The sequence below is a fragment of the Pituophis catenifer genome, unplaced genomic scaffold (assembly GCF_029215685.1).
Source record: "Pituophis catenifer annectens isolate HBS135680 unplaced genomic scaffold, rPitCat1.0.hap2 SCAF_2, whole genome shotgun sequence".
Lineage (NCBI taxonomy): Eukaryota > Metazoa > Chordata > Lepidosauria > Squamata > Colubridae > Pituophis > Pituophis catenifer.
Genome location: NW_027256882.1, coordinates 177,849,110 through 177,874,486, shown reverse-complemented (window position 1 = coordinate 177,874,486; position 25,377 = coordinate 177,849,110). Strand labels below are relative to the sequence as shown.

The window sequence follows — 25,377 nt, the reverse complement described above, 5'->3', positions numbered from 1 at the left end:
TTCAAATTATGTTTATACTTTTACCTGTTATCTTATATATGCTTGACAAATAAACTTATGATTATGATTATGATTCTACTGAATTCTAATTTTATGAAGTGAGATTTTACTCCCAATTCCTGTGAACACTGTTACTCATAAGGCTCCAGCTGAATTTTGGTTGACTTGGGTTGGATCCATATAGCACGATGAATCACAGAAACCAAACCACATTTTAATTGAGCAAATGATGAAGCCAACCATTTATGGTTCAGTATTGTGTGAACCTAGGAATTATAGAAGCCAAACACAGCTTTAGTTCTGAAACCAACTTGGGGGAACCAAAGCTCTCCACAGTGATATAACTCCTCATGGAATGGGTTGTGCGCATACTTTTGCTTGCTCTTTTCTGCATTTTTTTTCTGGTATGTTTGTGATGTAGTGGCCAAAATAGTACTTTCATCAGAGTTGTATCCAAAAAAATACAACAACAGCAGCTGATTTTGATTATTTCCTAATAAGGTTCCATTGCATCTTTCATGCTAGTCACCCATGAGTCATTTTCAAACCTCCAGTGTTTTTATCTCCCAAATGTCCCTTTGAAATTGGCTGTAACTCTTCTCCCAGAGCCATTCTGAGTATTCAGGCTGAACCAATCAGTGGGCTTCTCATTTATGGGGGAGTAAAAAATATCATCACCTTCCACCTACCACCACTATGCATCACCCTCCATATCCTCATGTAGCTGTTTGCTAGTCACTGTGAAGAAGAAAATGACCGCTTTTTGTTAAGCTACTCAAAAAAGCACATGACAGCTAAGAGTTTGGCTTCTCTACCTTTTCAGTGTGAAGATGGGGAGGGGGCGTTAAGCGAATTGTAGTAGGGTTGGTAAGCAGGCAGAGGTGTCTACTGTGGATGGGTTGAAAAAGTAAAGACAGTGCCGCCACTGGTCAAGGAAAGTCTAATTCTGGAACCAGAGTCTGGGATGAAATGCTCCCGGTTCAGACCAGCTTGGGCGAGTAGGTAGCAATGGCGGCAGGCAGTTCAGAGAACTGATAACAAAAATCCCTGCCCCCGCCCCCCATGCCCAGCTGAGCCCCGCGATCATCAGAGCCTTTTTTCCTTTTAAATGGCTCTGACCAGCCAAGCAATGATCATCCCAGCTGAGTTGCCTGCTAATCAGGCAACTCAGCTTGGATCGCCAGAGCCATGTAAAAGAAAAAAAGTTTCTTTTTTTCTCCCCCTCCCTCTTCCCAGCCTCCAGCTTGCTTACCTTAGCTGCTGATCGCATGACGATCGCAATCCATGCATCAACAAGCAACTGAATCTCCCTGCCTGCAATCAAGCTCATTGGTGAGCAGCTCTTTCTGCCTGCCTGCTTTCCTGCCTAGACTTGTGGACTTCAACTCCCAGCAAAGATGGCTAAGGAATTATGGGAGTTGAAGTCCACAAGTGTTAAAGTTGCCAAGGTTGGAGACCCCTGTTCTATGGGGTAAGTTTTTTTCCCCTTTGGGAGCTTTAAAAAAAGTTAATTGGGGTTTTTTTTAGTTGTTCTTTTTTTAGACCTAGCCATTTAAAGTTTAGGAAGTTTTAAATTTAGCTGCTTTTATATAAAAATAAAAATAAAATAATATTTGTGCAGCTTTCTGAGATTTTGTGTGTTTCTGTAGTGTTTCACTCTAACTACACAAACACACAAAATCTTACAAAGCTGCATGTGGAATTTTGTGTGTGTAAAGTGTGAAAGTTGGTTTTTTGGGCTTTTTGTGGCTGTGTGAGGTTCCTGCTTGTTGCAGGGGCCATTTTGGGTGTAGCACAGCTGCTTTTACATTGTGGATGAGCCTGTTGTGTTGTGTGTGTGTAAAGTGCGAAAGTTGTTTTTTTTGTGGCTGTGTGAGGTTCCTGCTTGTTGCGGGGCCATTTTGAGTCTAGCACAGCTGCTTTTACATTGTGGGTGAGCCAGTTGTGTTGTGTTTTGTAGGTTAAAAAAGGGCAAAAAAGTGACATTGACTTGGCCACGTCCACCCAGTCACCTTACCACCAAGCCCTGCCCACTAATTAAGCCACACCCACAGAACTGGTAGCAAACAGTTTTAGATTTCACCCCTGAGTTACCAGACATCTATGCTGATTCAGAAAATTTTGCAAATGGATGTCAAACTGAAACCTGAAGTTTTTCTTTTAGGGATAGCAGATAAACAGGTCGAAAGAAAACATGGGACTTGATTTTTATAAATAACATCAGTCACAAGGGTGCTTTATGGCTAGAGATATGAAAAGAGGAATATATATTTATAATGGAAGAATGGAGTTAGCCGAGATGGAGGAATTGACCGCTTCGCTTAGAGACAGTAATTGGACTAAATGTCTTGAGACTTGGCGACCATTATTTTATTTCTTAAGAACAAAGATTAACTTTTGATTTGGGGATTTTTTTCAGTGCCATTGTGAATGGATGTAAGTCAAGGACTGTAAAATGTAGTCAATTGGGAAAGTGAGTGCCAATATCATACTGTCTAATATCATTGTACCTGTGGGATTTCTCCCTTGGTCTCAATTAAATGTCACCTAATGATAGAAGAGTCTGCAGCAGGATTCTATCGGCCCTAGCCTCTTCTCTTTGCATGCAAAGAATATAAAGGAGGGGGTGAATGAAGTGAATGAAAGTTTTACCATTTATATTGTCCTCCCATGGGTCTGAAAAGCCTCCTTGGGTATGCAATTGCTTTTCCTTAGGGGAAGCAGTGCTGTGGCCTATGTACTGAGGCAGATCAACTCCTGTGCCCTTCACTCCAGCCACATCAAGTCTGGATGTTTTCAATTTGCTTCCCCTTGGAGGTTGTGCCAAAGGTTGATTTATGTTTCTTGGAATCAGCCAGGACATGGATTCCTGGGAGAGAACATTTCTCTAGCCAAAAGAGGAGGATGGAGGAAGCTGGGGGAACCTTCCTCTGATAAGCTTGACCCATATGATATGGATGCTGATGGATTTAGCGTGTTCAGAATAATTTCCTTTGTGTCGGTAGGAGGGCCCATAAGAGAGAAGAAAGTAAGGAGTTTGTTGATTTTTAAATGATTTTTTTAAAAAAATCTAACTGACATGGTTTGCAAAGGAGAACAAATTCATTTTAAAAATACGGCTTAAAAGAAAGCAACCTTTAAAGAGCAGGGTGTTCCTCTGTAGAGGAAAGCCAAACTCCTGCACTGTTTTAGTTTTTAAAGAACCAAATACCTGACTTAAAGCATCCCAGAAAGGTTATTGTCTAACCTCCACTGGGATACTTCTCAGAGTAGCTGGTTTTACACTAAGACATGTTTTCCCACTTATCTACCATTGTCCATTCCTGTTCCCAGAAGGCACTACGCTGCTTCCCAAGATGGCCTCCAAGAGGGAATTTCCAAAGCAGCTTGTGCATGCAAAACAATTGCTCCTGATCCCCTTGATGGGGAGGGCAGGAGACTTTTGGCTGACTCCATTCCGGTTTTGATGGTATTAATCTAAAGGCAAAAGCTAGTGAGGAGGGAATATCATTTCTCAGACTGGACAGAACTGTTATGTAAATAGGGAGCAGCTGTGTCCAAGACTCCAGGCTTGGAAAAGAACAGGCAAAAGTTGATGGAAGGAAAAGGCCTACAATTTAAACCCTGGAACAGATTTATAAATAGGGCTTGATTTGTATATTTGGCAATCAACAGATCTATGGGGTATGTACATTTTTCCACTGCAATAAAGAAACTTACTAGTCATGTTAACACTGTAAAACTTCACACTGTAAAACTGTTAGGAAGTTCCTGAAGGAGTGGGAAAGGGCATTTTAACTCAGTTGAGAGGAAGAGCCATACAACTGTATCACTCATATGTTGAGGTTGAAATGTGGGCCAGGGGAGAAAGTTGTAGAGAGGTATTTATTTGCAATACAAGTGGGCATTTTTTGCTAAAGTAAAATTGATTTTCATCCTAAATCTAACAGCTGCTTTAACTTCCCTTCAAGAAATAAAGATTTAAGGCAGCCGTTACCATCATGGAGCTTTTCAGATGCATTGGGGTTGGAGTGCAACTCCTGTAATTTTTCACCAGTATAGCCAACCATTTGGGAAACATGGGAGAGATTGTCAGATTGATGTAGTGGACAAACATTTGGGAGAAAGTAAATGTAAGGAGAGAAAGGTTTAGGTGGCAGTGGACAATTATTTAACTTTTTTTTTCATTTTTGTATTATTTTGATTTGTATTGAGCAACCTACATTCTTTTCACATATAGTAGAGGAAAATATAAGGAGGTATATTTATATATACATATACTTATGATTGTGGGTTCTGGTATAAATGCAGGGATAGAAAACTGAATAGAGCAGGAATCCCAAATGTGTCTCCATTTCTCTTGCCATCCCTCTGCACCCAGCAGAGTCTTTCTTTCTCCATAATGGCTTTTTCTGGGAAGTGCAATGTGGAAGAATCTTGATGGGTGGTAACTGGTAGCACAGGGAATATTTTACACCCCCCCCATGGTTTACCCTCCGCAAACATAAGAAAATTCCTTCCCAGTATGAAACTGTTGTTACCATCTGCCAAATATTGAACTTGGTTGAACTGCTTATAGCTGCTTTATTGGATAAACCATAATTAGCTTCTCCACACAATATGCTAAGCTATGAACCATAGTTTTCAGATCATAGTGCCTTCATGACTACAACATGTTACGCTACAAATAAACAGTACACTTTATATCTTAATGCAGGGGTGAAATTCAGCAGGTTCTGACAGGTTCTGGAGAACCGGTAGCGGAAATTTTGAGTACACCTCTGGTTGGCCCCAGAGTGGAGTGGGAATGGAGATTTTGCAATATCCTTCCCCCAGGAGTGGGGAGGGAATGGAGATTTTGCAGTATCCTTCCCCTGCCACGCCCACAGAACCGGTAGTTAAAAAAATTGAATTCCACCACTATCTTAATAGTGAATCCAGTTAAGACCTTATTGGCAACTGATAAAACAATTTCTTTGGATGTTCATTTATTTATATTTTTAAAAATTGTGTCTCACTGGTATCTCGGCCAGGTGAAAGAACATGCCTCATTTTCTCTTTTCCAGATTTATTTTCAAATGATTTAGAAGAGACAAAGGCAGCTGCAACCAATTGAGTTAAGACAGCACATTGTGAATGAATCACATGTTCCCTGAAATTGGGGTTACGGAGACCTTTCGTTTGGCAGACATGAATTAAGAGAAGATACCATTTTTAGCATAGGGGTCTCTCCAGAACTGGTCTTCCTGATGCACCCTCCACTTTTTATTCCCTTCCTAGTTAACAGCTGCCTTTGCAATGAGCTTATCCACCTCAAAGAAACACATACAGATTGGACCCCAGCTCTGTAACTTCTCATCTGCCTCCTGAGTCACTATTACATTTTAGATAATTGTGACTCTGCTTCATTCCCAGTTTGTTATTCTTCCAAGCCTATAATACTACCCTGTCTCAATTGGATAATTAGTGGCATGTCAGTGGCTGCACCAGGATAAATGTTTCATGCAGCTGCCGGTAATATCTTTCTCTGCCAGGTGTCTTTGCCAATGGACTTCCATTAGTGCACAATTAATAACTTCCTTTTATTTAGGGAGCAACCTCTGGATTGGCACAGGCATGAATGTGGTTTCCTAGCTGTGGTCATTAGCCCAACCAAAGCCCAGCATTGCAGCCCATGGATTAGTGGATCTTGAAAGATGGTAGTTAGCAAGAGAGAAGCAAACAGGCTGGGTGATCCAGAAGCTCGGTTAAACTTCATGCTGGGAGCACCCAAGGCTTCCATGAAAGAACTAGAAACCAGTTTCCTGTGTGAAAGAGTTGAGGCAGGAGAGATGGTTAAGAGGCTCAATGACACCAGTCTGAAAGTGGCAGGGCAATTTTTCTGCTGTTCTATAGCATCCTTCTCTACGTGTGTGAGCCCAGAATTTCTGTTCAATTCCAATACATCAGGAAGGCATCATGTTGGAGAAGCCTGCTTTAACCAAGGCATTGAGATTACAAGAAAGGGCACTGTAGCTAAACACTTCTGGTGGTCTGAAGTATTTTTAAAGGAAGCCTGGGAAAACTATGGGCTCTCTTTTATTCCAAATTCTCATTCTGGACAGCGACCACAATTCAGAGGTGCTGTGGATGGTAGATTTCCTGCCTTGGACCACGTGGCCTTCCAGCTCTGATATTCTAATGGCTGGGACACAGGAAAGGAGAAGCTTTTTGGAGTCCAGAAAGGACACATTCAGAGGATGTTTTCCCTGTCCCAGCTTTCTCAGTGTAGTCCAGTGGCAGAGTTAACTCACCTTGAAGCAAGCAACTTCTTCAAAAGTCTCTGGGTAGGTCTCTCTGAGAGGTTTTCAAGCCAAAGGGAATGGGTTAGCTTTGCCCTGGTAAGACATTAAACTCGCTGAAAATTACCATGAAACTCTCCCAACATAAATTTACAGAATATGTCTTTACTAGGGGTTGTTAAACAACAATAAACCAATAAATTCTCAATAAATGTATCACATAAAGTAGAGACCATGAAGGAACTCTTCAATCAACCACAGAAAAATGTGCAGAACTGTATTTTATGTTAGATAATTATTACATGTTCAGCAAGCATTTCAGATGAGCACTTAAGAAGGGTCCTTTGCCCAGGAGGGCATTCAGTGGGCTGCGGTAGAAAGACATAACAAGAACAAATCAAAAGTTGCAACAGGTTCCCACTCACACTTTCAGGATAATTACTTTGAACAAAGAGGCAACATGGCATCTGAAAAATAGCAGCTGTGTTCCTGCAAACTTAGGTTACATACTGTATGTATGTAATTGTTGTGGCCCGCCAGATTCGGACAGTGAGGAGGTTGGGGAGGAACGTGGACCAGTCCTGGAGTCTGGGGAAGGCTCGGACGATGGCTCTGAGTTGGAGGTAGAGACGGGGCCAAGGCCATCTGGTTGTTCTTTGCTGCCTCCGGAGTCTGACATCAGCGAGACAGAAGAAGAGTGTGAGCCTGTTCCCAATGTGCGCATGTGCAGAGCTGCCAGGAGACAGGAACAATGAAGAAAACAGGGTCGACTTGGGAGTAAGGCTTGGAATGATTGGCCCCTCCCTTAAGACATAAAAGAGAAGCGAACGGGATGTGAACTTTTGCGGGAAACAATTAGTTCATCTGGCCAATTCAAGATTTGAAACTTCTGTTTGTAACTCTGTGCCAAGTTTGGCCTTGCCCTACGTCTGGAAATTAGCTCTTTGGCAGTGTTACACATGAGATAGGTGGGTATTAATAACCTTCCTCTGAAAGACTGTTTATCAAGTCTTGCAGACTGTAAATGAAAGTAATTTACAGCCATATGAAGTAAAGAGGTTTGCCGGGGCTATGTACGGTTTAATTTCTAAGGAAGCCTAGATCAGAACAGTAATATCTAAATGAAACAGGAAGATGCACCTCTGCTGAACCATTATGATAACACAAACTAGCAACTGTTGCAGACCCAACAAGCCTAGACCTTTTTTAATGTATATGGGGGGAAATTATAATATTATAGTTCAGAGATGTGTCTTTCATAAAAATTTACTTTTCTGCTTCATCCAAGATGCAATCCAAGATTGAGCAGAGAAATAGTCTACAGAAGTTCTGTCTAAACAAATTTCTGTTCAGTTTCAGGTATTTCTGCCTGCAGCTTGGTGATCAGCACAATAGGATTTCAGGATTGTTCCAGATTTTGGATGGAGAAGTATTTTCTCAGGCAACCTGGCATACAGGTTGATCATCTCAACTCAAGAGTTTTTTCATACTTCTGGACATCTTACTAAAAAAAAGTAGTTTCCTCTAAAGCAAGTTGAACATCTCTGTATGCATGCATAGATGTCATCATCCAGGGAAGTATACCTTCTATGATAATGTTTTTCAACCTTGGCAACTTTAAGATGGGTGAACTTCAACTCCCAGAATTCCTCAGACAACAAAGCTGGGAGCCGAATTCCACCCATGTTAAAATTGCCAAGGTTGAGAAACACTGTTCTATGATATCTGTATTGCTTGGAAAGAGGACCATCAGCCAACTCTGTTTCAGGTACACCTGGTTTAGAGGTAGCCCACAAAAGTATTTTCCAATAATCCATGTTAGTAAACTCCTGCCGAAATGTTGTCGTCTTCTGTTGTGGTCATCCAATCACTTCTGACTGTTTGTGACACTCCGGACACTGGTTCTGCAGCTATATTTATTTGTTTAAATTTATTTATTTGTTTAAATTTCTATACCGCCCTTCTCCAATATAGGACTCAGGGCGGTGAACAGCCAAAGTAAAAACAAGACATACATACAAAACATACAAAATCTAAAAAACTGATTAAAATAATTAAATATCTTGGCCATAATTAAAACTGTTCCAATTTAAAATCAATTTAAAATTTGACTCAAGCCAGCCCAGCTAGTTGAAATAAATGGGTTTTCAGGGCCCGACGAAAAATCCGGAGGTCTGTTATTGTACGTAACTCTGGGGGGAGGTTGTTCCAGAGGGTGGGCGCCACCACAGAGAAGGCTCTCCCCCTGGGGGTCGCCAGCCGACATTGTCTGGCGGACGGCACCCTGAGGAGGCCTACTCTGTGTGAGCGTACTGGCCGGTGGGAGGCTATTGGTGGCAGAAGGCGGTCTCGTAAATACCCCGGCCCTAAGCCATGGAGCGCTTTAAAGGTGGTCACCAACACCTTGAAGCGCACCCGGAAGACCACCGGGAGCCAGTGCAGCTCGCGCAGGAGAGGTGTCACATGGGAGCGCCTCGTCGCCCCCATAATCCCCCGCGCGGCCGCGTTCTGGACCAGCTGGAGCCTCCGGGTGCACCCCAGGGGGAGCCCCATGTAGAGAGCGTTGCAGTAGTCCAGGCGGGAAGTGACGAGTGCCTGAGTGACTGTGCGTAAGGAGTCCCGATCTAGAAAGGGGCGCAACTGGCGTATCAGGCGAACCTGATAGAAAGCCCCCCTGGCCACGGCCGCCAAATGGTCTTCTAGAGACAGCCGTGCGTCCAGGAGGACGCCCAAGTTACGAGCCCTCTCCGTGGGGGCGAGTGATTCACCCCCAATAGCCAGCGATGGCATCAGCTGGCTATATCGGGACGCCGGAAGCCATAGCCACTCGGTCTTGGAGGGGTTGAGTCGGAGCCTGTTTCTCCCCATCCAGGCCCGCACGGCCTCCAGGCACTGGGACATCACTTCAAGGGCATCATTGGGGTGGCCTGGGGTGGAGATGTACAGCTGGGTGTCATCAGCGTACTGATGGAACTCCACCCCGAAGCCACGGATGATCTCACCCAGCGGCTTTACATAAATGTTGAACAGAAGGGGCGAGAGGACCGACCCTTGTGGCACCCCACAAGCAAGGTGCCTCGGGGTCGACCGCTGCCCCCCTGTCAACACAGATTGCGACCGGTCAGAGAGGTAGGAGGAGAACCACCGCAAAACGGTGCCTCCCACCCCCAACCCCGCCAACCGGTGCAACATGATACCATGGTCGATGGTATCAAAAGCCGCTGAGAGGTCTAACAGGACCAGGATAGAGGAGCAACCCCTATCCCGGGCCCTCCAGAGATCATCCACCAATGCGACCAATGCCGTTTCCGTGCTGTGCCCAGGCCGGAAGCCGGACTGGAGCGGGTCTAGATAGACAGCTTCATCCAGGTACCGGGGAAGCTGTTGCGCCACCACACTCTCAACAACCTTCGCAACAAAGCGAAGGTTGGAGACTGGACGATAGTTAGCCAAAACAGCCGGATCCAGAGAGGGCTTCTTGAGGAGGGGCCTCACAACCGCTTCTTTCAAAGCGGCCGGCAGGACCCCCTCACTCAAAGAAGCGTTAACAATCTTCTGGAGCCAGCCTCGTGTCACCTCCCGGGAAGCCAGTACCAACCAGGAGGGACACGGGTCCAATAAACATGTGGTCGCGTTCAGCCGTCCCAGGACCCTGTCCATGTCCTCGGGAGCCACAGGATCGAACTCCCCCCAGATAACGCTCTCAAGACCTGCCTCAGTCGTCCCGTCCGGACATACCCAGTCAGAGGCCAGCCCTTCCCGAATCTGAGCGATTTTGTCATACAGATACTGCACAAAATCCTCAGCTCGACCCTGCAAGGGGTCATCCCGCACTTCCAGATGGAGGAGGGAGCGGGTCACCCTAAACAGGGCGGCCGGGCGATTATCTGATGACGCGATAAGAGCGGCAAAATAGCTAGTTTTCGCCGCTTTTATCGCCACTAGGTAGGTCTTAATATGAGACCTCACCAGTGTTCGGTCAGATTCGGAGCGGCTGGTCCTCCAACTACTCTCCAGGCGTCTTTTCCGGTGCTTCATCTCCCTAAGCTCCTCAGAGAACCAAGGAGCCAGGTGAGTTCGGTGCCGGGTCAGAGGCCGCAAAGGCACGACTCGGTCCAAGGCCCCGGCAGCCGCGCTATCCCAGGCGGCCACCAGGTCCTCAGCCGAGTCATGAGCCAGAATCTCAGGAAATGGCCCAAGCTCCATCTGGAACCTATCAGGGTCCATCAGGCGCCTGGGGCGGAACCACCTGGTCGGTCCCGCCTCCCTGCGGCGGGGTGCAGCGGTTAGAAAGTCCAGTCGAAGGAGCGAGTGGTTGGTCCATGACAAGGGTTCGATGGCTATATCCCCTATATCAAGGCCACTCAACCACTGACCAGAGACAAAAACTAAGTCCAGAGTGTGTCCCCCTGTGTGAGTGGGGTCATGAATTAACTGAGTAAGGTCCATGGCCGTCATGGAAGCCATGAACTCTCGAGCCACTTCAGACGTTTCACCGACAGATGGCAGGTTGAAATCCCCCATGATGACAAGTCTGGGGGTGTCCACCGCCACCTCGGCTATAACGTTAAGCAGCTCGGGCAGGGCCGTTGCCACGTGGCAGGGAGCCAGGTACGTGACCAACAAGCCCATCTGTACTCCACGACCCCACTTCACAAAGAGGGACTCACATCCGGCTATCTGTGGAACAGTGGTCTCCCTTGGATCCAGACCTTCCTTTATAATAACCGCCACCCCCCCCGCCCCTGCCCTGAGCCCTCGGCTGATGAAATGCACGGAAGCCTGGTGGGCATATATCCACGAGGGGGACTATAATGTTTGATTGTTCATTTTCTAAGTGGTTGTCTACTATCAGCAAGTGGGACACTTTCAGTACCAAGCAGCACTTTTTAAGACAAAAAATATTAAAAAGCAGAACATGCCCAATCTCCCAAGATACCATTTCCTCATGCCCCCTCCTCCCCCATTCATTCCTAGCAGTACAAAAGCAGTACAAAAGCAGTACAAAAGATTTATTTTATTCCATTCTCTTTTAAAGGTAACATGCATCTACCTAAGCAGCTGTCTGAGGCTCCTGAACTAGCCAGTCCTATCAACCGAACATATACGTGGATCAGTATATTTAAATTTGCAGCTCTATACCCTAGAAGCAGGCAATCCGTTGGCCACCTGATGGTTGGGATCAGCTCTTATAACTCCTAGCCAACATGGCTAATGGCAAGAGACTGTGATTGAAAGGTATCAGGTTGCCACCAGAAACATATAGTAGCAAGTATTACATTACAGCTATCATGGATTCCATTCCTAATCATGGATGCCAAAATACAAACCATATTGTGATATAGTTGCATAAACTTCTCCCTTTCATGTTTCCATTGTATGTCATGCAAATACATAAAGAGTGGAGTTTGAGTTATAAGGTCACCGCTCAAATCTATTTGGTTTGCCCCTTCATGCTCCCTAGGATGGTCACCTGCAAAGAGGAACATTATACATTTGAGAAAGGGGGAAAAAAGGTCTTGCTTTTTCTGTGGCATTTGGCCAGATCCATAAACCCTGAAGCCTTATTTGTGTTAAAAAAAATTAAAATCATAGAACAATAATTAAACATCAAAAGGGGGAAAATCCTAAAATGGCCATTTAATATTGGATTATTATAAGCATCTGGGAGGGGCTCTCAAGGAACTAGCCAGACCCACAATTGCATGATCCCCTGTGCCCTGATTTGCAGAAGACCAAGAGAGTTTACCTTGGTTGTGAATTCTGCCATTATAATTTGCAAACTTTGAGTATGATTTAGCACATTAAATAAACTATGGTTAAACATGAATCAATATGATAGATGAACCAATCTGGTTGTGAGCTAAATAGAGAAATCTTGCCTTGGAGTAACAGCACCTCTCAAGTGGAATTCACTTTGCTGATTTGGTCCTTTAAAAAATGCGGGAGAGCTGGGAATAAATTTCCTATTGTCTTACTTAATTGCATTCTATAATTTCAACTGCGTAAGTATTTGGGAGACATTTACATTTTATATTCCATCAGATTCAGAAGAAGATTAACAGAGCTGGATCAGCCCCCTTTAAATCTGAGAACCTGCTATGGCTGTAATTGTTTCAAATGTACAATGTGTTGTTCAGTTAGCATCTGAAACAGCCCAGCCCCAGGATGAAAGGCTGCAGGCTTCTAACTCCTCTCCCAGAAAACCTCTAGGTCTAAAAAAATCTGCCTCCACCCTTCTGTGTAATTGCTCAGTAGTTACAACTTGTATTGCCTATCTTCCAGGAAAAATCCTATTTGGCAAGCTCCCAAACCCTGTTCTATGTGGTAGATAGGGTTCCTAGGCCTTATGGTAATTAAAAGGTAAAAATGGAAACAACAAAATAATATACCCACCTATCCTTGCAATATAAAGTGAAATATGTTATTACAGTATTGGTCTCAGTCTTTCACCCTGTAGGAATTAAACCAATCTCACAAGACATAAACAAAATCAAATTTTATTGAATGAAAACAAACTTTAAACAATATGATATATGAAGTCAATCTTTACAAATTCATCCCATACTCTCAGCAGGCTACAAAATGGTACTGATCTGATCTAAACTGTTTTGTTTGATATAGTTACCTTGGGAGGAAAAGAGTGTTTTTCAGTTATACATTAATACCCAAGAAAGTAATAAAGAGAACAGTAAAACTTGAATTTGGTTTCAAATTGTGTAAAATGCCTTACTTGTGCAGATAAATAAGAATAGAAAAGGTAAGTCTTCTGAAAACAGAGAGATAAAACGAATTAAAACTAAACATAATGTCCAACTAGAGAAGTTATCTATTCTTAGGAGAACCACATGGGTCATCAAAATAGTCAAAATAGCCCCATGTGATAGAAACCTCATCTCCTTTTACACGTCACACATGTCAAAAGGGAGGGCAGCCTTCAGACAGGCAGTAGTGATTACTGTAATCTTGTCTTCTTTTGATGTTTCCTGAAAATACATACCTCTGACTATTCCTTAGAGTAACCTGAATGCCAGAGCAACATCCAAACTGCTTCTCAGTCTGGGAGATATTAAATTGGTAAAGGCCCTTCTTGAAAAAAAATATGTATTCAAACTCAGAGGCTATGGGGCATTTCGAATAGCAGGGAGAAAGCAGTACAATATTTTTGAATACTGGCTGACTCACATAAGTGCTAGAGAAAGAAGGCATGTTAGACAGGTATTTGCATGTATTTTATTGCCAGGAACAACATATTTGTGGATTCCACTAATTGTACCTGTTTGTAGTGTTACCATATGTGACACTACATATCTGTACAGGAGCAATATGTACACATTGGCCAAGTTCAGAGTTTTACAGCTTTGTACTTGCACACTGGAAATCACTTTATGCTTTCTTTCTCCTAGTTGCCTGTCTCGTCCTTTTAGTTGCTAACCCTTTGCTAGATCTGATGGCATCATTTGAGGGGTTTCTCTCATTCCCCCTCTCCCTCACACTCCTCCCAGCAAATTCTGTCACCCTGTCCAGTCATAGAGAGAGCCAGTTTGGTCTAGTGGTTATGACACCAAGCCAGAAAGCAGGAGACAGTGAGTTCTAGTTCCTCCTTAGCTATGAAAGTCAGCTGGGTGACTTTGGGCCCAACATTCTCTCTCAACCCATCTCACTCACAGGTTTGTTGTTATGGGGAAAATAGAAGGAGAAAGACATCTTGGATATGTTTGTAAAAATAATAAAGGCAAGATACAAATGAAGAAATGAATACAGTTTGGGGTAATTTGATCCAAAATGCCAAATTCCAAACAAGCACTCCTTGGCAGGCTACTGGTAGAAAATGTTGCTGACCTGCAGTGGCTGCCAGATTTCTAACCTTCATGCAGCTGAATGATAGAAACTGCTTAGTGTCATAATCAACATTTGTTTTAGGTAATGCAGGAAAACTGCAGTCATCATAAAACCAGCCAAGGTGAAGTGTATCTTCTTAAGGGAAAATAGCATAAGGAGAGCAAGTTAGAGAACATATTGTCCTCCTTTGGAGTGGTGAAGATGTCATGGGACAAGAAGACAACACGTGCTAATTAATCCCAAGGAAGAAAACATTCCAATTTAATTGCAGCAGCAACAAAGGAAAAAGGTCAATTAATCCAAACAGTAAGTTCAAGTTGTGATAACACTACTGTACTCCCTAGTTGCATTATTGACCACAAGGAAATGATGAAATAATTACTACAATCTCTTCTTTTTATTGCTCTGAAGGTTGGAAACTAAAGCAGGGGGAGATTTTGACCGGAAAACCAGCCAGCAGAATGAATGAATCACCTTTTTCCCACCACTCCAATCCCTGCACTAAAATCAGGTTGTTTGGCCTGGATAAACTTAGGCCTGCTTACCATTCTTATATTTATTAGCCTAACTGTTGCCTTCTCAGCCGGTTTTGTTTCACTTAGTACTTGGTTAGCAATAAGTGTCCCCATCTCCCTCCTTCATTTTAATATATATGGGGAGAAATACATTGCTCAAAAAAATAAAGGGAACACAAGCAGAAGACATCCGAGATCTGAATGAATGAAATAGCCTTATTAAATACTTTGTTCGTTACATACAGTAGTTTTGTGTTCCCTTTAGTTGTTTGAGCAGTGTATAAACTACTGTATGTAAAGAATAAAGTATTTAATAAGGCTATTTCATTCATTCAGATCTCGGATGTCTTCTGCTTGTGTTCCCTTTATTTTTTTGAGCAGTATATATTTACACTGTGAGTCAGGAGCTAGGTGTTTTCAAGAGAAATCAAGCTTCTCAAGAACACACAGTGGTCAGGAGTATTTACAAAACTTGCACTCAAAAATTGTAGCAAATAGGACAAACACACAATGCACACTTATACACATACTGGTATGTGGGAGTGCTTCCAATATTTATTGAAGAGAGATGTAGCATTTCAACTATTCTATTTCTAAGTCACCTTTGTCTCATATATTAAAATAAAAATCCACACTAGGGGTTACATCCCAGCACCCCAACGACCAGATTTTGTGGACATAGTGCTTTAAGGAGAGCAATACTTAAAAAACTTTAGGTGAATTAATGCCAGACTGAATAGATGGAAAAGGATACTCTGTGTGTGGATCATATCTACATAAGTTCAGAAGTTGATTATCCTACCTTACTTGAGCAATATGGTTACAGTGACAAAAAGTCCATGTTCACCTAACATAAAACAAAATTATCACAGCTCCTCCTTTCAATTCTGGATACAATTCTTCTTTCCTGCTGTAATGTCCTGCCCCTCTTTGCTGCTGGGAATAGTCTAGAACTCTGAAAAACAAATTTTTACTGCTAGATAAACGGTGGCAGGAAAGCAGTGTTTGTGAGCTAAGGCAAGGGTTTGGTGGGAAAGTGTATCAAATTATCTAGCCGATGCTTAGGAAAAATTATGCCTTTCAGGTCTTGCTATTCAGTACAAACACAAAAGGCCTTTTGTGTGTGAACCAGTGTACCTAACAACTAAATTCCAATCACTAACAATGGGGGAGGGGAGAGGGAAACTACCTGCTTAGCCAGAAACACCCCCGATCCATGACTTCAAGGAAAGAGGAAATTTCCAGGAATGGTCCATGCTGGCCCTTTTCCTTTCCTACCAACCCTTCCCTTGGGAGGTTTTCCTCCTGGCCCTCCCCAGACTGTAATTGCTGCTGCAGAAAATTTTAGAGACTGCCTCCTAAATTGGAGGTGGTGGGGAGGGCATTTCTCCAGGATCAAGGCAAGGGCCATGCTTGGCTGTTGAGCACTGTGCCTTAATAGGTCCAGACTTCAAAATGAATTGGGTTTGGCAGAGAGAAAAAGAAAAAGCTGTTCCACTTAAAACTCCATCACACAAGTTTCTGTTGTGCAATTTGTCTTCATCAACAACTCATCTGCAAATCGTCCCGGTCCAAACCTAATTTGTGGAGTCCTGTAGTGATGGGGGAGTGAGTGGCAAAGCAACAGGTGAAGATGGCCACTGGCCGCTTAGTCGTAAAACTTCATGTGGGTGATCCTTGGACCAGTTGTCCTTCATCCCAGTACCTAGGGTACCATTGTTCACCCTCACGAGTCAGGGGGTTAAAAAAGGTACCCTAAACATTGCCTGCCTCACAACAATATCTGGCTAGTTAACCACAGGCAGCAGATCGTCTCCTTGGCAGTCAAGAATCAAGAAAACAAAATCAAAGAAAACTCATTTTGGAACCTGGAACATCTGGACTTTGCTGGATAGAGACAAGGTATCATAGCCTAAAAGACGAACAGTCTCCTGCCTTCCTCCCACCGTCCGGTGCGCTTGCACAGAGCGGGTCTCCTCAGGGTGCCGTCAGCCAGACAGTGTCGGCTGGCGGCCCCCAGGGGGAGGGCTTTCTCTGTTGGAGCGCTGGCCCTCTGGAATGAGCTGCTCACCGGCCTCAGGATAGCCCCGGACCTCCTCTCCTTCCACCGCGAATTAAAGACGTGGCTTTTTCGCCATATGGGCTGAATCCGTAGGGGGATTCTAAATATTTCATAATTTTAATTAATTTTAAATTGATTTTAACTGTTTATGTAATTCTCTGTCATTTCTGTAAGCCGCCCTCCCTGAGTCCTACGGGAGAAGAGCGGCATATAAATTACATAAATAAATAAATAGCAGCCAAACTTCGGGCAGACGAGAGTTCATTACAGGAAGCAAAACAGTGGTTATATGTTATTTTGGAAAAGGAAACCACAGACTGACAACAGGACTCACGGAGAGGATTTTGCAATAAAAACTGCCTGCGGAAGAACATTTCTATTTTACCCACTAGAATAAATGAATTCCTAATGAAGTTCCACTTTCTGCTCAGCATGTCCCGTTATATCACCGCTGCCTACGCATCAACTCTCATGAGTCCAGATGAAGATATGGAAGGCTGTACATACAATGACCTAAACCAGATTATTTGAACAACCCACAGCCAGCAACAAACTCGTGATTCTGAGTGATTTCAATGCTAGTGTGGGGACAGCCAGTAACAACTGGAACAGAGTCCTTGGGAGACATGATGTTGGAAAACTAAATGGTAATGACCTGCTACTTCTGAGCAAATACACTGAACACAATCTATGCATCACTGACACAATGTTCTGACTTCCAAGCAAGTGTAAAACTACCTCTTTGCATTCCAGATCCAAACATTGGCACCTATTTGACTATGACAGAGTATGTAAAGACATCACTATCACTCGTGCCATGCAGGGTGCTGAGTGTCGAGACCTGGCTGGGACTCGCCATCTCTGGGGGGCTGCGGGAGTCGAAGCATCAGCAATACCCACCTGGATGCCTGGGACGGCGGAGGGAGATCCGAGTGGCGAACAGCTGTGTCCAACGCTGAGCAGCATGCAGCCTTGATGAGATCGGCACAGCTTCCAAATCCTAAAGTTGTTGGCGCCGGCCAGTGACGTTCACGGAGCGCCGACATTGATGAGCGGGAGAAGCGAAGCCCGCTGAACAGCTGATGGGATGTGTGTGGGAGGCATACCGGATGATGGTTTAAGATCCGGGAAGGGAATAAATAGCACTGCATGGCGATTGCGCGCAGCGCTGACTTTAACCCCGTGATCTGGCTTGTTCTGTTCTTCTGGCTGTGCTGCTGCTTAGACCTTTAGTAAACCTTTGCAACCCAACATTGCTTGCTTATTGGTCCTTTTTGACGCCACACGAACCGGACGAGAGACGAGGCCGAGACTTAGTACTGAACAGATCATAGGCTGGTCCAATTGTTCCTCAATCTAAACACATTCCCTTTATATTATAAACAACCAAGGACGGTTAGAAAATAATTTAACATTGGCAGACTACAGGACCCAGACCAAGTTCAATACTTCCAAGACATAGTTAATGAAAAACTCTCAGGCAATTTACCACTTGTAGGATCCTGTTCTGTAAAGTGGACGCAGTCTAAAGATGCCATTATGCAGACTTGTGTATTTGTACTGAAAACCTGGGCACATCAAAATTGGGCTTGATGGAAACCACAAGACCATTTCAGCAGCCCTCCAGGCCAAGAAGTAGGCCTTATGCAGATTGACAGAACGCTCCATCATCTGTCTCAAAGTAAGACAACTTTAAGCAGCTGCAGTCCAAAGCACAGATGGAACTGTGAGGAATGCAGGATGAATGGTGACAGGTAGGTTGAGTAGGTGGAACACTATGTACACATGCATGCTGTCAGGAAGTTCTTCTGTGCCATAAAATCTGTGTATGGTCCTTATGGTAAGGGGAATGCTGCCCTTTACTGTTACCTATGGGTCAAGCTTGATCAAAGACTAGGAAGGACTGAAAAATTGCTGGACTGAACACTTTCCCAACTTATTCAATCGGCCATCCATAGCTGATCATGGATTTGATGTCTTACAGCAAATTCCTTAGCTTGTATGCACTAAACATGCCTTCCTCTAGTAATGAGATCAAGAAAGTGATCTTGCAGATGAGGTCAAATTAAGCAACAGGGCAGGATGCGATTCCTGCTAAGATCTACAAAGCACCAGTCCAAACACCTTGCAGACATTTCAAGACATCTTGGAAGACATTTAGTCCACAGAGGAGAGACAGCTTGTTAGATCAGGTGCAGGAAATGAAGACGTGACCAGCTCGATACATTTAGTAACTTTATTAGCTACAAAAAAGACAAGACAAGACTGGCCACGCGCTGCCGGAGCTCTCCTTATATTCGCTCTGGCAGTCGCACCGCCCCCTGACAGGGATTCAAACTTTCCCGCCCGATGGCTGGCAGCCAATCCGGGCGGATGTCCTTATAAGGACATAACACTCCTCCCCTCTTAGTCCGGGAACTGTCAATTCTCATCAATGAAAGTCACGTAATCACGCAGGTACGTAGGACGCCTCGGCACCCTAGTTGACCTGCGCAGTCTCACTTCTTCCTCGTCCCCGACCTGGACGGACGGGGCTCCTGTGTCTCCTGGTTCCCTCCCCGGAACCGTGCTCGGTTCGGCTGGCGAGTGTGCGGGGTCACCCTCAGCGCCTCCAGCCGGACCGCAGACCTTGGATGGCTGGTTCTGGTGGTCTTCCTCCTGGCCTGTGGATCTATCGTCTCGTCGCGGTTGCTCGGTTCCGACCCGGGAAGAGCGTCTGAGTCTCGGTAAGTCCCAGGCTGTCACTTGCTCCTCCCCGGTCTCCCGGGCGCTGCGGTTCGGCTGCGGTTCGGCTTGTTGTCGTCTGGGGGGTGGTTCGGATCGGTGCCCTCGGGTCCGGTCTGCCAGCTGTGGGTGGTGTTAGCTCGTGTCGTGTTGTCTGACCTCGCAGGGGTGGCGCAGGTCCCCTTGGTCGGGCTGGCATTGGCCTACCCCGTCGGGTCGGCGGTGGTCAACCTGGTCGGGATGTTGTTGAGGGGCTACCTCTGCGGATCGGCGGAGGTCTCCCCTGCCGGGGTGGTGCAGGTCTCCCTGGTCGGGTTGTTGTCGGCTTTCCCTTCGCCCTAGTCCCTGGTCTACTGCCGGTTGGTGACTGGGGTCATCTGGGTCGGGTTGTTGTTGCCGGGCTGTCTTCTGTGTTGGGCGGGGGTCCTCCTCACCGGGGAGTCATGTGCCACCCTCACCCATGGGTAGTGGGGTGCCCATCTTGGCTGGGTCCCGGTCTACTCGCCTGGAGCGGAGGTCTCCCTGGCCGGGCTGGCGTCGGCTGCCTTCACTGGCGGGGTGCGATGCTTCCCCTCTGGGCAGGTCCCGGTCTACTCGGGGGCTGGGTTGGTAGTCCCTTGCCCTGTCATGCCGGGTGCCCACCTCGCTGGGTTGGTGTTGCCATCCCCCATGCGGCTGGCCCCGGTCTACCTTGCTGGACTGTCGACGTGACAGTGCCTGGTAGTGTGTTTGGCCGGCCTCGTCGGGATGGCGGTGGTCTGCCTCGCAGGGGTGTGGTAGGTCTACTTTGTCGGGGTGTTGTAGGCCTACCTCGCCAGGGTGTTGTAGGCCTACCTCGCCTGGGTGTTGTAGGCCTACCTCGCCGGGGTGTTGTAGGCCTACCTCATCGGGGTGTTGTAGGCCTCCCTCGTCAGGCTGGTTTTCGTGCGCTCCCCCCCACCTTTTCCGGAGCTGGTCGATGTGACATCAACAGACCTGTCCATCTTCCAGCTCCACGGTGTAGGACTTTGGGCCAGTTGTGCTGTCTATCTTCCCCTTCAGCCACTTAGGAGAGCCGTTGAAATTCAGCGCGAAAACTGAATCTCCCTTGCTGAAGGCGCGAAGCGGGCGGCTGGCTGTTGCGGTCACTTCTGGGCTGTATTGGGGGTGCAGCCGGTCCAAGGGTGACCTCAACCTTCTGCCCATCAGCAGTTCGGCCGGGCTCTTGTGGGTGGTGGCATGCGGCGTGATGTGCTGGGTGAAGAGGAAGTTGTCTATCCGTTCCTGCCAGTCTCCCGTGCCCATCTTGGTGAGTGCCTCCTTGGTGAGTCTCACCATCCGTTCCGTTTGTCCGTTCCCAGCCGGCCTGTATGGGGCAGACAGGGCATGGCGGATGCCCAGTCCTGCCAGGAATGATTCCATGGCCAGGGATGTGAGTTGGGGGCCATTGTCGAAGACCAGCACATCCGGTAGGCCATGGGTGGCGAAGAGGCGGCGCAGGGCCCGGATCGTTGCTTCTGTTGTGGTAGATGCCATGGATATCACCTCGAGCCACTTGGAGAAGGCATCTACCACGATGAGGAGGTGTCGCCCTTGCATCGGACCCGCGAAGTCGATGTGGATCCGTGACCAGGGGTTGCGGGGGGTCTCCCACTTTGCTGTCTCGGTTTGTGGCGGCGCTGGGCGTACTTCTTGGCATGGGTCACATCTGGAGACCCACTCTTCAATGTCTCTGTCCAGTGAGGGCCACCAGACGTAACTCCGTGCCAGGGCCTTCATGCGGACGATGCCCGGATGCCCTTTATGTAAAGTTTCTAGCGTCCGCCGTTGCAGAGTGCTTGGGATCAGCACCCTGTCTCCCCATAGCAAACAGCCCTTCATGGTGGACAGCTCCTTCTGCTTCCTGGCGAACGGGCTGAACCTCTGCTCCGTCTTCTCAGATGGCCACCCCCTGAGGATCCAGGACTTCACTTGGCGGAGTGTGGGGTCCTTTTGGGTGTGGACGGCCACATCTGCGGATGAGACTGGATAGCTGGCGTCGTCATCTATGTGGAATAGGTGGAGCGTGGGGGCTGGGTCTTCTACAGGATCCTTCAATGGGCATCTGCTCAGCGCGTCGGCGTTTCCTATGGCTGTGCCTGGCTGGTGCACGAGCCTGTAGGAGTAGCCAGCTAGGAAGATGGCCCATCTCGTCATTCGCAGGGACATGAAGGTCGGGGTGGGTTGGTCGCTTGCGAGGAGCCCCAGGAGTGGCTTGTGATCGGTGACTATGATGAAACTCCTCCCGTAGAGATACTCATGGAATCGTTTCACTCCTGCAACGATGGCCAGGGCTTCTTTGTCCAGCTGACTGTAGTTGCGTTCCGCACCGGACATGGTTTTAGAGAAATATGCAATTGGGGCTTCAGCGCCGTTGGGCAGTTCGTGGCTGAGGACTGCCCCCATCCCGTATGGCGACGCATCGCAAGTCAGCTTGATGGGGAGCGTCTCGTTGTACTGGATGAGGACGCTTTTGGAAGTTAACAGTCCTTTTATGGCTCGGAATGCTGCTTCCTCTTCTTGGCCCCACTTCCAGGAAGCCGCTTTCCCCAGCAGGCGGTGGAGTGGCTCAGCAACTGTGGCTTTCTGTTTGAGAAAGATGGCATAGAAGTTAAGCAACCCAAGGAATGCCTGAAGTTCCGTTTTGTTTTTTGGGCTTGGAGCTTCATGGATTGCTTTCACTTTTGATTTGGTGGGGTGGATGCCAGTACTATCTATGAGATAGCCCAGGAACTCGACTTCCTGTACTCCTAGGATGCACTTATCACGCCTGACCCTCAAGCCCTTGGCCTTGAATCGCTGCAGGACAAGCCTGAGCCTTTCAAGGAGTTGTGCTTGTGAGTCTCCGGAGATTAGCACATCGTCAAAGTAAGGCACCACCCCTGGAACGCCTTGGAGAAGGCGTTCCATCATAGATTGGAAAATGCCGGGGGCAGCGCTGACTCCAAATTGGAGGCGGTTGCATTTGAATGCCCCCCTGTGCGTGACAATTGTTTGTGCCTCCACCGTTTTTTCATCCACTGGCAGTTGCTGGTAAGCCTGGGCCAGGTCCAGTTTCGCAAAAATTGAGCCAGATCCCAGGGAATGCAGCAGATGTTGCACTACTGGGACTGGGTATGCGCTCTGTGCCAACGCCTTGTTGATGGTACAACGGTAGTCGGCGCAGATGCGCACAGACCCATCATGCTTCAGTGGGGTCACAATGGGGGTCTCCCATGAAGCATGATCGATCGGTTCCAGGACACCCTGGGCGATCAGCTTATCCAGCTGCTCGTCTACTTTCGGCCGCAGGGCAAACGGAACCTGGCGGGGCTTAAGCCTAATTGGGGTGATTCCCTTGTCCAGATTAAAGGAGATTGGCCTTCCCACAAATTTCCCCAGTTTACCATCGAAGACTTGTTTGAACTCTTCGATGAGGTTGTCGAGTTCATCCCTGTGAATTTGGTGGATGCCTTCGATGGATAGCCCCAGCGGCTTAAACCACTCCACTCCTAACAGGTTTGGTCGGCTGTTCTCCACGACTGTGATGGGAAGCTCGCCTTGGAAATCCTTGAATTTGATGTGGATGGTGGTTCTGCCCAGGACTCCGATGGGGTTTCCGCTGAAGTCCACGAGCCTCGACTTCGGGGGTTTCAGCTGGGTCTTTTTGCAGGATGGCTTAAGATGCTTCAGATGCTGCCAGTCCATGATGGAGTAGGCGGACCCGGAGTCTACTTCCATCTTGCATGGTGACCCCTCTGCCAATAGTGTCACGTGGAACTTGGTGGCACCCTCGTCGTTCGTGTGGGCGATGGTGGTCTGGTGCACTGCTCTGTTGTGGGGATATTCCTCCTCTCCACGCCGGAACTGGTTCGAGGACCGTTTGGATGTCCTCTGGGTTTCTCTGCGGTTCTCGCGGAATCTTGGCCTGGGTGGTTCCGGGGCTGGATCTGCTGCTCTGCAGGCCTCGGCGATGTGTCCCCTCTTCAGACAGCGGCAGCAGGTTGCGTCTCTCCATCTGCAGGTTGCCCTGGGGTGGTTGCCTTTGCAACTGCCGCAACGTTCCCCCCGGTCGCCATGCTGAGGGTTTTCCCGCCTGGGAGGGCGGGAAACCTTGTGGACTGCCATTTCCTCATCAGACTCTGATGGTGTGGTCGAGTCATCTGATGAGTTCAGGCCGGACTTGTGGATCTTGTGGATCCCTCTTGCCTTCACCATCGCGGCAGCTGCTTTTTCGGATGTTTCGGCAGCTGTGGCTTCTTCGAGGACTTCCTTGAGTGGGATCCTCTTTCGGCTCAGGAACTTCTTCTGAAGACCCACATCCCGCATTCCGAAAACAACGCGGTCCCGGATGGCATTATCCACGTTGTCGAATTCGCAATTGGCAGCGATTTGGCGGCGCGCTGCCACAAATTCTTTGATGGATTCACCTTCCCGTTGGTTTCTCTGTTGGAAGGTGAACCTGTTGGCGATCGGGGTGCCTGTGGGTGCATAGTGCTCCTGTAGGACTTCCTGCAGGTCATTCCAGGACATCTCCTCAATGTCCCTGGGCGCCATGAGGTCAATTGCCATTTCTAGGACATCGGACCCGCAGTGAGCCAGGAAGAGGGCTCTTTTTCGCTCATCGTCGAGGTTCTGGTATCCATTCCCTTGCAGGAATTGCCAGAATCTGACCATGTACGACCTCCATTTCTCTCGTGCCGGGTCGAATGGGTTCAGCGAGGCAATCGGAGCTTGCGGGTTTGCCATTCTGAAGGTCGCTGCGGTTGAGTGACTTCAGCTCGGTTGGCGATCGTGCCACGAGTCTTGCTCAGGTTCTCTTCTCTAGTCCTTCATCGCCAGTGTTAGATCAGGCGCAGGAAATGAAGACGTGACCAGCTCGATACATTTAGTAACTTTATTAGCTACAAAAAAGACAAGACAAGACTGGCCGCGCGCTGCCGGAGCTCTCCTTATATTTGCTCCGGCAGTCGCACCGCCCCGACAGGGATTCAAACTTTCCCGCCAGATGGCTGGCAGCCAATCCGGGCGGATGTCCTTATAAGGACATAACACAGCTGATGATCTATGATCCCCTCATTGTGGGTCTCTATAAAAACAAGAGAAGCAAATCAGACTGTGGAAACTTCAGAGGTATCTCACTGCTGTCCAGGGCAAGCAGGATCTTTGCCCCCGTTCTCCTAAACAGATTTGGCACTGTCTCAGAAAGAAACCTCCAAGAGTGGTGTGGCTTTCAGCTAGAACAGAGTACTGCAAACATGATATTTGCCATGTGGCAAGTCCAGAAGTGCATTGAGCAGAATACACCTCTGTATTCTGTCTTCATTGACCTGACAAAGGCGTTTGATTGTAAACAGGAAGCCCTTCTGGATCATCCTGAGATGCTATGAATGCCCAAAGAAATGTGTGAAGTTGATTCAGCTACTCCAGAATAGAATGATAGGAAGGTTCTTTACAACAGTGATACATCAGGTACATTTGCCATTTCCAATAGGGTAAAACAGGGTTGTGGGTTGTGTGCTCGCTCCAGTCCTATTAGACTTGCCCTGACTGTGCTAGACTCCATGCTTCCAAACTGGGAGTGCAGAGTCACTTCCATATCCACAGAGGAACTGCACATCTTTTCTGAACCCAAAGGACTAATATATATGAGATGGGGAAAGTAATATAGAAAAATTAAATGCACAAATTGGTGGAAAGAAACTTGTAGTATGTGGTCTGTGGCAAAGAACGCATACTACAAAATAAGTTTATTTTGGTCAAAATAAACCAAAATATTTATGTACGAGAGTGTGCTACACCATTTCAGCAACCTCCAGGCCAAGAAGTAGATTATATACATATACAAAAACTGACTACATCAGGACACATTATATAGATATGAAAACTGACTACATTAGGAGAAATATAAAAATAAGTTGAATACAGTTGTAATGGTATATTTAGGAAATATATG

General features: G+C 46.8%; 1 long non-coding RNA gene across 1 annotated transcript in view; it reads right to left on the bottom strand.

The window, feature by feature from the left end:
- Nucleotides 1–6,450: 6,450 nt before the first annotated feature.
- LOC139310933 (uncharacterized) overlaps nucleotides 6,451–25,377 on the bottom strand; it is a 25,451-nt gene continuing 6,524 nt past the window's right edge. Inside the window, exons 3-4 of the long non-coding RNA XR_011599906.1 lie at nucleotides 11,612–11,754; nucleotides 6,451–7,013 (exon numbers count right to left, since the gene is read on the bottom strand). This is a non-coding gene — a long non-coding RNA (uncharacterized lncRNA). The remainder of the gene's footprint in view (nucleotides 7,014–11,611; nucleotides 11,755–25,377) is intronic.